The following is a 10,815-nucleotide window of genomic DNA, read 5'->3' as shown; positions in this document are numbered from 1 at the left end:
TTAGACCCTATATATTTGAACAGAGGGAGTACATCAAATGCTAATTGCTAGTGGACATGTGACTTGGCAATTGACAAGGGCTCCACCAGCATGCATGTTAATAACTTCATGCATGTGAGTATTAACATTGTCTAAAATACGTCAAACTTGTGTACATGCATATCAACAGACAAGGATCTCATCATGCATATCAATAATAGCCATTTTGCCAATGAGATCATGAGATATATGGTACATTTTGTTAGTACAATGAAAAATCCAGGAAATTGAGTGTGAATTTCTTTGATTTTTAACAAGAGTACAACTTTCCTTGGAATTGGTACAATGCATTTTCTTGGAATTGCTACTTATCCAATAAATTATTGAATTTCAGAATCACTAATTGTTGTTGAAATATTCTTTGGATTTAATATTGAGGTCATGAAAACTTGAGTTTTCTTAAGATAAATGATACCAGGGACTTGCACAATTAAAATTACATGAATTTTTATATGGAATTCTCAAATATCCATGTCAAGTGTTAAGTTTTAAAATTTATGAATTTTCATGGAAATCAATTATCTCAAAAGGTAGCACTCTAACAATTGCACTAAGAGTTTCTCTCATACAAAATTACACTAAGAGAGAACATTATCATTATTATAGTGAAATCATTGTATTTGCATTGTAGTTCAGCCAACAAATGTCACTCCAATAACCCCAAAACAATGTTCACAAATTCAAAATGACCGTAGAAAAATCACATTGTGTAATGTAACTAGAGCGTGTAAAAGGGCATTAACAAGCTGCATGTATAAATCATTCCAGGCGCATTAACTAGCTGCATGTGCATGTATTATGCAATAATTCAGTGTATTATCGCATGAGTAGTTACATGTGTCGACTGCACTACAAAAGTGGACTTGATTATTGCCATCTCATACTAGTAATTAATAGCGGTATGCACCCTGGAGCCAAACGCCCTCATCGATTTATGGGGCTATTAAATTGATGTTGGTGATTGCCACGTGCCTTCAATGCATTATATTTTGATGACGATATTCATTGGGCTATTCTAGGTTGAAATTTTGGCATAATATCTTCACTCCTATTAAGGTAAGGATAAAATTCTAAATTCGGATGACGTGGTTTTATTCACAATTTCATGGTAAAAAAATTAGCAATAAGCAAATAGATAATTAAAAGGAGAGCATGTTGTATGTCCCGTATGATAATTAGAAGAGTTGGTGATATTACCATGAAAACTTATATGTTTTTTTCTTCCTATATTCAATAAAGTGATAGTAGATTTTGACCGTACATGGATAGTTGGAGTACCCTTTATACTTTGACTACATTGTTGATCTATGTAGATGTCGTTGGAAAGGATTGCACTCAATCACCCTTGGTTCCTCTACTTTTGTGCCGCACTAGTTGGAGGCATGTTTCTACTTTCTTCTTTTCCAGTAAATATGAAGAATTCAAATCCACTATTTATACTCCCTCTGTTCACTTTTGTAAGGTGTTTTAGACAGCTGAAATTGAATTGTTTTAGGTGTTATCCTAAATGTCTAAAACGTCCACTAGTAGAAAATGGGTCAAATGTGAAGCACATTAGTGTCGGTTTGATTTTGAGCCGGCACTAATGTGTGCATTAGTGCCGGTTCCAATGGCTAGCCGGCCGCTCTCATTAGTATCGGTTCATGGCAAACCTTTAGTACCGGTTCGTGCCAGAAACCGATACTAAAGTGAGTGGTGGCAGGATGTTGTCAGTCTGGGGCCCCTCCAGCACCTTTAGTACCGGTTTGTGGCACGAACCGGTGCTAAAGGTTCTCCTACATAAACCCTTCGTCCACCAGCTCCCTCTGTTCTTCCCCTCTTCCTCTCAGGTTCATCACACATTTTGCCCAACATTTGTCAAGATTTAAAGGCCCCCATCCATTCAAATGATCACAAAGGTTAGCAACTTTGTCCTTTCATCTCTCATTGCTAGATTAGCTCTTGCAATGCTTTATATAGTGATTGATTTGTGAGTTTAGTAATTTGGGAGGAATTATATATGTGCTAGTATTTGATTTATTTACAATTTGAGGTCAAAAATAACACTTAGTTTGCATATGTAGGTGTGGTTTACTTAGTGCCTTCTAAATCTCCGTCGTAACCACCGTTGATCGCCCGCAACGTCCCATCGCCAGCACCACCTTGTGGTGAGCCTCTTGTTCATGAATGTTTTATATAAATGTTTGTGTGATTTGGATATATAGTTACTCGTATAATTATCTTACCCGTACATTGTTCGTTATACATAGTGCCATGGTTTTGATATCCGTCCCCGTCGACCCTCGTCCGGGTTATGATTCGGATGTGGTATATTCTCTTTTAAAACTATTTGTTGCGTTTCGTGTTTATGACAAATTATGCCCATCAAGTTGACATAGATATTTGTATGTAGGAGGTAGTTGAACCGGAAATTCCAACCGACCCTATTGTCGAGAGGTTAAATTTAGTTGAAAGAGAAAACGAGGATTTGAAGGAAAAATTGAAAAGAATTGAGGGGGAGAAGATGGAATTGGAGTTGCATGTTGCCAATGTCATCGATGATCACAAGATTAAGATGGAGAAAATGCGCTTGAAGATTAGAAAGATTAGAAAATATGTCATTCATAGTGAGGCTTGGTATCATTATGTTGTTGGATCAATTGTTAACTTAGTTGCAATCTTGATCGCATTTGTTGTTGCATTTAAATTCTTTAGCTAGAGAGTTATTTGTTTGTTGCATTTAAGTGTTGTATGAACTTTATGTATGAATTTTATGTATGAACTTGTATTAATTTGGTCTTTTCGGTGTTGTGTAATGAAGATGAGCCGACAATGGATGTACGATGACCGATGCTCTCCTGAGTTCATTAATGGCGTGCGAACTTTTCTGCTTGCAGCTGAGGCAAACAAGCGGGCGGATAGTTTTATGCCTTGTCCATGTACTGGCTGTAAGAATGATAACAATTACTCTAAGTCAAGAACCATTCACGTCCACCTGTTTAAGTCCGGTTTCATGCCCCGCTATAATGTTTGGACCAAGCACGGAGAAAGAGGGGTTATGATGGAAGACAATGAAGAAGAAGAGGCCGACGACAGCTATCTTGGCCATGATGGGTTCCCTGAATACGATGATACAACAATGGGGGAAGAAGCTGAGCCGGCAATGCGGGAAGAAGCAGAAGAAGAGGCATCAGATGAGCCTGCTGATGATCTAGGTCGGGCCATTGCCGATGCAAAGAGAAACTGCGCAAGTGATTTGGAGAAGAACAAGTTGCAGCGCATGTTAGAGGATCACAAGAAATTATTGTACCTAAATTGTGAAGCTGACAAGAAAAAGTTGGGCACCACACTGGAATTGCTGCAATGGAAGGCAGAGAATGATGTATCTGACAAGGGATTTGGAAAGTTGCTGGTAATGATAAAGAATATGCTTCCAAAGGACAACGAATTGCCCGAGAGTACGTACGAAGCAAAGAAGGTTGTCTGCCCTCTAGGGTTAGAGGTGCAGAAGATACATGCATGCCCTAATGACTGCATCCTCTACCGCGGTGATCAGTATGAGGATTTGAACGCTTGTCCGGTATGCGGTGCATTGCGCTATAAGATCAGCCGTGATGACCCTGGTGATGTCGAGGGCGAGCGCCCAGGAAGAAGATTCCCGCCAAGGTGATGTGGTATGCTCCTATAATACCATGGTTGAAACGTTTGTTCCAAAACAAAGAGCATGCCAAGGCGATGCGATGGCATAGAGAATACCGTAAGAAAGACGGAATGTTGAGAGTACCCGCTGACGGGTCGCAGTGGAGAAAAATCGAGAGAAAGTACGAGAAGGAGTTTGCAGGTGACGCAAGGAACGTATGGTTTGGTCTAAGCGCAGAAGGAATTAATCCTTTTGGGGAGCAGAGCAGCAACCATAGCACCTGGCTTGTGACTCTATGTTTGTATAACCTTCCTCCTTGGTTGTGAATGAAGCGGAAGTTCATTATGATGCCAGTGCTCATCCAAGGCCCTAAGCAACCCGGCAACGACATTGATGTGTACCTAAGGCCATTAGTTGAAGAACTCTTACAGCTATGGAATGGAACAGGTGTACGCACATGGGATGAGCACATTTGAGAAGAATTTGACCTAAAGGCGTTGCTGTTCGTGACCATCAATGATTGGTCTGCTCTTAGTAACCTTTTGGGACAGAAAAACAAGGGATACCACGCATGCACACACTGTTTGGATGATACCGACAGTATATATTTGGATAATTGTAGGAAGAATGTGTACCTGGGACATCGTCGATTTCTTCCGAGCAGGCATCCCGTAAGAAAGAAAGGCAAGCATTTCAAAGGTGAGGCGGATCACCGGACGAAGCCTCGCCACCGTACTTGTGGTGATGTACATGATATGGTCAAGGATTTGAAGGTAGTCTTTGAAAAGGGTCCTGGTCGACAACCTGTTCCGAATAACGCCGACGGACGCGCACCCATGTGGAAGAAGAAATCTATATTCTGGGACCTTCCCTATTGGAAAGACCTAGAGGTCCGCTCCGCAATCGACGTGATGCACGTGACGAAGAATCTTTGCGTGACCCTGCTTGGCTTCTTGGGCATGTATGGAAAGACAAAAGATACACCTGAGGCACGGGAGGACCAGCAACGTATGCACAGAAAAGATGGCATACATCAGGGTCATGCCAGCTACGCTCTTACCAAAGAAGATATGGAAATCTTCTTTGAATGCGTGCTCAGTATTAGGGTACCGTCTGGCTTCTCGTCGAATATAAAGGGAATAATAAACATGGCAGAGAAAAAGTTCCAGAACCTAAAGTCTCATGACTGCCATGTGATTATGACGCAACTGCTTCCGGTTGCATTGAGGGGGCTTCTACCGGATAATGTTCGATTAGCCATTGTGAAGCTATGTGCATTCCTCAATGCAATCTCTCAGAAGGTAATCGATCCCGAAATCATACCCAGGTTAGAGAATGATTTGGTGCAATGTCTTGTCAATTTCGAGTTGGTGTTCCCACCATCCTTCTTCAACATCATGACGCACGTCCTAGTTCACCTATGCGAAGAGATTAACATTTTGGGTCCTGTATTTCCACACAATATGTTCCCCTTTGAGAGGTTCATGGGAGTCTTAAATAAATATGTTCATAACCGTGCTAGGCCAAAAGGAAGCATCTCCAAGGGCCATGAAAATGAAGAGTTCATTGAGTTTTGTATTGACTTTATTCCTGACCTTAAGCCGATTGGTGTTCCTGAATCGCGGCATAAGGGCAGACTGCATGGAAAAGGCACGCTAGAAGGGAATCAAATAATATGTATGGACGGACATTCTCTCACTGAAGCACACTACACAGTTCTATAGAATTCCGCCTTGGTGGCTCCGTATATGGACGAACACAAGAATTTTCTACGCTCCAAACACCCGGAGCGGTCTGATGACTGGATTACACGTGAATAGACCAGGAGTTTCGCCGGCTGGTTGCAGACACGTACCGTGCATGACGCCTCTATTGAAGATGACCTTTACTCGCTATCCCAGTTACCATCTTCTAATATAATGGCTTTCAAAGGGTACGAGATAAATGGTAAAACATTTTACACGATTGCCCAAGATAAGAAGAGCACCAACCAAAACAGTGGTGTCCGCTTTGATGCAACAACCAAGACAGGAAAGGAAACATATTATGGTTACATAGAGGACATATGGGAACTTGACTATGGACGTGGTTTGAAGGTCCCTTTGTTTCGGTGCAAATGGGTCAATATGACACGAGGCGGGGTAACAGAAGACCCGCGTACGGAATGACAATAGTGGATCTCAACAATCTTGCGTATGCAGACGAACCATTCGTCCTAGCCAATGATGTGGCACAGGTTTTCTATGTGATGGACATGTCTACCAAGCCGATAAAAAGAAAAGATAAGGAAGCGAATGCATCATACGATGAGCCAAAGCGCCACATAGTTCTTTCTGGGAAGAGAAACATCGTGGGAGTGGATGACAAGACAGACATGTCAGAAGATTATGAAAAGTTTGAAGAAATTGCTCCATTCATAGTGAATATTGACCCAAGCATCCCGTTAAATGTTGAAGATTTTCCATGGCTACGGCGCAAAGGGACACACGCGAAGAAAAAGTTTCACACCCAAAGATCTGGGATGTGATCGGCTTCACTATCATCACTTTCTTCTATGTTTCACACCCAGGAGGGAATCTCTGTAATAGTTAGGGTAGTTACGTGTTTTGGCATTTCAAACACGAAGAAATTTTATGTGCGAACAAATTCTTTCATGCATTTACTGATTTTTTCAGCTAAATGACCCTGAAATTGAAAATCACTTCAAATGAACTCAGAAAAGTTGAAAGTTGGCATGGTATCATAATTTCACCCACATAGCATGTGCAAAAAATTAGAGAGGGTTACCGCAAAAACTGGATGCACTTCGTGTACAAAATGGACAATCTCTTTCGAAGTATCAGGGTTTCGGACGAAAACTCATCTGTTACAAAGGCATTTCACTTTTTAAATAACCTAAGCATTACCAAATTGAATATAATGATAAAACACACTAATATTAAACATAAGAGAAAAGAATCACTGAAAAATCTATTTTCAAAGTTAAGTTATTCATAAACTAGTGATTCACACAAATTTCAAATAATTCAAAATTTAAACTATTCAAATTTGAAAACTACCGGCACTAACATAAAGTTAGTAATTTTTGTACCTAAAGCAAAAATATTCACAAAGAAACTCTAAATACAGCAAAAAACAACTCAAAAATAAATAAAGCAAAAAAAATAAGAAAATAAACAAGCCCGCCTACTGGGCAGAGCGGCATGCATACGACTAGAAACCCAATGTGTTATTGGGCCAGGATGCAGGCCCGCAAAGGCCCAGTAGGCCCACAGGGCACCAGAGAACTGATAGGCCCAGTAGGCCTGCTTTGGAGAGGAGCTCGAGGGAGCTGCCGCACTCGGGCTTATAAACCTGTGCGGACGCCCCTCGACTAGCAAGGTGGGACTAAACTTGCTCCACCGCACCTGCGCCAGCGCACCCCCTTTAGTACCGGGTCGTGGCTCCAACCGGTACTAAAGGGGGGGGGCTTTAGTACCGGTTGGTGCCACCACCCGGTACTAAAGGGTTGCGGTTCCCGCCAGTTCGCTTGGCCAAAACAGACCTTTAGTACCGGTTGGTGGCTCCAACCGGTACTAAAGGTGCCTTCTATATAAGCAGCACTTGAAAAAATTTCATTCTCTCTCTGTTTCCCCATCGAAGCACCGCCTACCCCGATCGATCGACACCGTCGCCACCCCCGTCCCGCGCCATCCCCGTCGCCACTCCCGTCGCGCGCCGTTGCCGTCGCCGCCCCCGTCCCCGTCGCCGCCTCCAGCCCGACCCCGCGTCGCCGCCCCCGGCCGTCGCCTCGTCATCGCCCCGCTGTGAGCTCTCCCCCCTCTATCCCCTCTCCCTCGCCCCCGGCGGCCAGCATGGGCGCCACGCCTCCCCGAGCCCATACACACACAAGCATGATGAACACACACACACACACACACATTTCCTTAAGTTAATTAGTATATACGTATTTTGGTATGTTTAATTAGTTTACATGTTTTAGATTATTATTTTTTCACTAGTATATATGTATGAATGCATGTTAGATGGATATAATTAGTGTTTAATTAGTATGTATTTTTTATATAATGTTATTTTTCTGTTTTTTAATGGATGTGTTTTTTTTCTGTTTTTAGTGTTAGATGCTTAATTAGTATGAAATTGCATATAGAATTTCTTATTTAGTATGATAGCATTTTTTAAATTTGTATATAAGAAATCACAGTCCAATAATTTAAAAAATGTTACTTTTGCGGCATATAGTATTTTTTTTCTCGATGATGCCCGGCCCGCATCCTCGCCGTCGACCCGTTCGCGACGATGTCCTGCTTCAGAGGACCCATGTCCGGGACTGGGCTCCGCCGGGTTAGCACTGGGAGGTGCTACCTTCAGGGGCTCGCCGCTTGGTGAGGAACCCGGGTCCCGTCATTGACCCTGATCTCCTTTGGTGGCGTTCACGTGGGCCACATTCGGTGCAGAGGGAGCCGGCCCCGCCGGAGGTGGTGCGTCGCCGTGTCAGGGAGGAGGACAAGCACGTCCATAGCTACATGGCTGCTATGGACGTCAGGTTCTCCAATACCTAGCAGGTTCTTTGGACAGATGACCGGAGATATGATCCTGTGATGGTTCCTTCTCTTTGGGTGTTCACGTGATTCTTCTGTAGTATTCGATATTTATTATCTACCTAGCCAGTGATTATTCGAGACGATGTATTCGAGATTATATATTATTCGAGATGATGTATTCGAGATTATATATTATTCGAGATGATGTATTCGAGATTATATATTATTCGAGACGATGCATATTATGTACTATATGATTCAGTTTTTCCTTATTGATTGCATCCATGCATTGTAATTTGAATACTAAATTGTTTTATATTTCTTCTAGATTAGTGTTAAATAAAAGATATGGCGGACAATACCGGCAGAGAGGGAGAAGAGGCCATGTTCGAGATCATACGCCGCCCCCTACCAGGCCAGATGATCTGAATGAAGCTCATGACGGCTCCCAATATCTGAACAATACCGGGGAGGGTGATGATAAGATATTCGATCAGGACAACCGAACTGATGAAGTCATGAACTATGATTATGATTATGATGACACAGACAATGTTTATCTTGAAATAACAAAGACTACCGGCGAGGTATATTTATATAAGCAGGCATCTAGTGATCATCACATGTTTTTTTTATTTGAAGATATATTAACGAATCGATCTTTCTTCTTTCAGCCCTCCGGATCGAGCAAAACTGTTTCTACAGACATCAGGAGAAAGCGAGGCCCGAGCAAAGAGTTGAAGGAGGGTGTAAAGTACAACATCGATTCCATCAAAGCTTCTGGCGAACCCCTTTCGCCTAAGAACATTGCGAACAAGTTCGTTCGTCAATGCGGAGTTCTTGTGAAGGACCAACTCCCGATCTCCATTCAAGAATGGAAAGAGCCAAAAACTAAACGTCCAGATGTTACTTGGGTCGACGACAGAGCAAAAGACAATCTTTGGGAATCTCTGATGGAACATTTCACCCTACCAGATTATTTCACTGATGCAGATGTGCTGAAAGTCAAGGACGCTACTCTTAAGAAGATGGCAATTGCATTCAACACCCACAAGAAAACTCTATGGGCCAACTACCTCGCTGCAGACAAAAAGACTCCTGAATTCACGGGAACACTGGAGAAGCAAAGAGAACACTGGCCCGCTTTCGTGGAATTCAAGGAATAGGAATTATCTAAGGAACAGACGAGAAAAAACAAGGCCAATGCCGCAAAAAAGACGCAGTTCCATAGGCTGGGGCCAGGTGGCTACGTGGTGGCAATGCCTAAGTGGGATAAGTCTGAGCAAGATATGGAGGATGCAGGGGTCACTCCGGTTACTAGGAGCTGGCCCCCCAGGTGCAGAACTTGGTTCTATGCGCATGGGGGGGAGTTGGACCCAAAGAAAGGCGAGGTTTCGAAGAAGGCAAGTCTAAAAGGAGCCGAACAAAAGTTAATTGACGCAATAGAAGATGCTAGAAAGGGGGTGTTCGCGCCCAACAGAGAGAACGACGAGCTTACGCGCGCCCTGGGAAATCCTGAACACCCGAGAAGAACACGAGGCAAGGGCGTTATTCCCTGGTACGAGGGATTTTCGGAATGGAATGACGACTACAGGAGCCGTGCAAGAAAGAAGAGGGAGGAGGAGAAGAAGAGGAAGCTGGAGGAGAAGCAGAGGAAGCGGGACGCAGAACGCCTTCAAGGACTAGAAGCAAGGCACGCGGACTTGGCACTCAAATTCCAGCAGCAACAGCAGCAGATCGACTCACTTAGCCAGGAAAGGGGGTCTCAGCAGCGGCAGCAGCAAGCGGATGATCCTCCAGCATTGGATAGCACCATCCCATCCATGCCGAGAAGCAGCATTGGTTCCGCCCCGTGCGACGCACTGCTGGATACATACCCTGTGGATGACATTATAGAGAACACTAACTATGAGCTACACTTCAAAATGAAGAACATATCCATGAAGGTGGTAGACGCCCTTGCTTTTAAAAATACCCCCGAAGCAACCTTCCATTGCCCCCCGATTCCAGCGGGCTATGCTCGTGTCTTGGTTGATGAGGTGGTGGACCAATATTCAGGGCCAGAGCTTGACATTCCTGGAGGTGACGACGAGCACACACTGGGAGAGGCCATACATCGTATCATCCTATGGAGAAAGGATTGCATCATCTTTCGAAGGCCACCGACACCGCGTCAGCCGACTCCTCCTCGAAGTCCGCCACCGAGTCAGGGGACTCCTGCTCCTACAAGTCCACGAACGCATGAGCCGACTCCTCCTCGAAGTCCGCCACCGTGTTTGCAGACTCCCGCTCCTCCAAGTCCACGAACGCGTGAGCCGACTCCTCCTCGAAGTCCGCCACCGTGTCTGCAGACTCCCGCTCCTCCAAGTTCACAAATGCGTGAGCTGACTCCTCCTCGAAGTCCGCCACCATGTCAGCAGACTCCCGCTCCTCCAAGTCCACCAATGCGTGAGAAGACTCCTGCTCCAACTCAGCCACGTCAGCCTTCTCCGCCGCCTCAGCAATCGTAGAAGAGACACGCCGCAGCTATGGTGCGTAGCGGTACGAGTCGAGGTAGTACAGGAGGTACAGGCGGAGCCAAGCGATATAAATATGGTCCAAGCAGCCTCGCTC

This window comes from Triticum urartu, chromosome 7A (assembly GCF_056163025.1).
Source record: "Triticum urartu cultivar PI428250 chromosome 7A, HENAU_Tu73, whole genome shotgun sequence".
NCBI classification, from domain to species: Eukaryota; Viridiplantae; Streptophyta; class Magnoliopsida; order Poales; family Poaceae; genus Triticum; species Triticum urartu.
This window is presented reverse-complemented; position numbering follows the sequence as displayed.